Source organism: Silurus aristotelis (genome assembly GCF_946808225.1).
Source record: "Silurus aristotelis genome assembly, chromosome: 20".
Lineage (NCBI taxonomy): Eukaryota > Metazoa > Chordata > Actinopteri > Siluriformes > Siluridae > Silurus > Silurus aristotelis.
Genome location: NC_139593.1, coordinates 16,797,771 through 16,801,106, shown reverse-complemented (window position 1 = coordinate 16,801,106; position 3,336 = coordinate 16,797,771).

Sequence of the window (3,336 nt, the reverse complement as noted above, 5' to 3'; positions counted from 1 at the left end):
TCCCCTGTCATCTACCCTCAGTCACCGGACTACATTACCCATCATCCTTTGCACCCCGTCATCCACCATGTTTGTTTCCGGTCTTCACCTGTCTGTTCACCCGGACTCTATTTATACTCACCACTGTCTTCACTCAGTGTCGGTTATCTGTATGTGTGATTTACCTGCTCCTTATTATTAAATCACATCTTTAATGTTACTATTCGTGTCCTCGTCTCTCCGTGTACATACCGTGACACACAGAGTTAAACATGCTGTAAAATCTCATTTCAACATGATCTTTATTCTTATTTGAAGGGTTTTGATAACAGACTTGTTAAAACAAAAGACGTTATAAAAGAGTTTAAGGAAAATACACAGAAAAAAGTGAACGTTTGTCCAAGCAGCTATTTTTCCTTATTATCCTTTAAAACGTGTTAATTATTCAACAAGAGCAAAAGGCAGAGCTACTAAACAGTGTGTAACACAATTCGGATACCATATGCCAACTTACACTGCTTGACTTTTTTGTAAAAAAGGAGTAAAACTTTTTTTGCCGTTTTGCGCTCATCGGAACCGAATGTTGGCTCGCACGCGAGACCGCGGATGCGACTCGAGCTACAGTACTAGGGCGCGTGATGATGACGTGATAAGTGTATAGACTATCTTGTCTCTTTGAATTTTAAATCACTCTGCATTTATATACATTGCTCCATCAAAACCTCAACATGTCGCAAACACAACTCTCCACTAAAAAACTGAGGGGAACGAATCTACGCCCCTGCAGTATTGTATCCAAGTTCAGTATTGTTTTTGTGAAGGTTAAAAGTATGTTGCAATCAAAATAAAATGAAATAATGATATAAGGATTGTCAATTTTACTATTTTTATTTTTACCTACATTTTCATAGGCTTATCATAACGTATTCTTCCCAGAAGCAGCTAATCTAAAGCTTTAATCTAGCCCCTTTGGGATAATTAATTGCCCACCACTGAACTAGAGGAATCCGCCTTGGTGAGTGAGCTACTGGAGCTGCATGTGGATCTAAGTTCATGGTAAACTCACCAGGAGTCAGTGTGCGTAAGGCAGACTTGGCTCTGAGGGCCACTAAAGAGACCGCTATGCCGTTGGCCGGTCTTTTGCCACCCTTGTATCTGCTGAAAGGCACCTATGACTATAATGGGCTGTTCTCCTAGAAGCCCCTCTAGTGCTGACTGGCCTATTCTGCAACTTCATGAATACGGTCGTTGACAGGTTTCAGAAAGCCAAGGAACAGTCGGTGGCGGTTCTCCCGCTCTTGTGGGGATGCTCGGTGGGTGCAGCCCCAGGATCAACCCAGCTCCTCCCGACACCTCCCGACACACAGGTTCAGAAAACAGAGCATCGCTACTCACACACTACAAGGGACCCTGTCTCCAAGCCTCCGGTCTCTCCAACGAGGTGATAGAGACCATGCTCGATTGGAGGCCACTCTGTGCAGCAGGGGATGGTTTCTCATTGATGCCATGGGGATCCATGAAATTACGGAGTAAAAACAGGAACTCTGAGGATTTAGACTGTAGTTAATGTCAACAGTCTGCTACACTGACTCAGGACTACAGTTTGCATCTGATCCCCATCACTGCACACCCAACCATAGTTGATCTGTAATAAATGGACAATCGGGGACACCCAGATGAGGATAGATTCCCTCTTGAGTCTGGTTCCTCTCAAGTTTTCTTCCTTATGCCATCTTGGGGAGTTTTTCCTTGCCGTTGCCCCGGTTTGCTCATCAGGGACAAACTTACTTATAAAGAGCATATTCACTTTTAATCACCACATTTTCTGTGTAAAGCTGCTTTGAGACAATACAAAACAGCTTAATATAAATACAAATAAATTTATACAAAAAAAAATTTATTGAATTGAATTGAACCATTCTCCACTTCAGAGCTCCCTCCATGAGGAGGTTGTATGCCACAACCTTGTGGTTTGAGCACCACCAGCTAGATCTAGTCCACTGCCCAGTTGGTCCAGTGCTCTCTCTGAGCCCCCTTTTGAGCCTCTAGCAGAGGCATCTTGGAGACATCTTTTCATCAAGACCTCTTTCTTGTTGGCCAGTTGCTCTCTCAAGAGAGTAGGAGACCTGCAGGCCTATTTTGTGGCCACCTGCTTCCTGGAGTTTACTCCAGGTGTTCCAGTCCCTTTTTTACCCCAAGTTGCCCTTGGTGCTCCCACGACCTGTAAGGTTACAGTCATTCTATCCTCCGTTCAGGCAGACCAGGAGAAATTGAACAGGCTGTGTCCGGTAAGCGCACCAGACACCTACGCCCACATGACGGGTCCCTGGGGTCTTCTGGTCTCCCCGCTACTTTTGGGGTCAGAGCTCACTCCACCCTTAGTGTGGCTGCCTTAAAGGCTTGGTCCTCTGGAGTACCCCTCCAAGACATTTGCGATGCTGCAGGCTGGTCCACCTGCTGACCTTTGTTCAGTTCTATAGCCTGGACTGCAGTGCCACTCCTGGCCCTTTTGTCCTTCCACCTAGCTGTGCTTATACACACTAGTCAGGGACAGGTTTTAGGGCAGCTTGAGTTAATGAAAAGTAAAGTCTCTAGGTTACGTATGTAACCATAGTTCCCTGAAGGGAAATTCCTCGTCATGACGTCTTCCCTCCAGTGACGGCCAGCGTCTAATTTTTGACTGACACACATTATCTCAGAGCATAAACACTTGGGTGCTTTCCAAAGTGTTTCGACGCAATGTCAAGTCAAGTCAAGAGGCTTTTTTGGTTCTTGTCTCGTTCCCTCAGGGAACTAGGTTTACATACGTAACCTAGAGACGTTTCTTCAGTGTTAAGAATAACAGGCAAATACTTATCCATCATCCAATACCATCAGAAGGTGTGTAATTAGTCCCAATTGTTCTGCAGGACAACAACCTCAAACATACAGTCAATGTCATTAAGAACTTTAGTGTAGTTCTGGAATTATGGTTTGGCCCCAGTAACCCTTAACTCAATAATATTGAGTCTGTCTGGGATTATATGTAGAGACAGAAGGATTTGAGGCAGTCAGCATCCACAGACAATCTGTGGTTAGTTCTCCAAGTTCTTCTGCCAAGTTCCTTCAGAAACTATGTGCAAGTGTACCTCGAACATTTGATGCTGTTTTGCAGGAAAGGTTAGTCACACCAAATATTTATTTGATTTGGATTGGATCTTTTGTCCATTTGCTTTCCATTTTGTTAATTTATTAAGTATTAACACTTTTTACTTTTATTAACTTTTTTCATATTAATAAAATATTAAATTATCTGTCAAGATTGCCTAAGACTATCAAAACAAAAATAAGCCATGGTAGTGAATAGCTGGGACATAT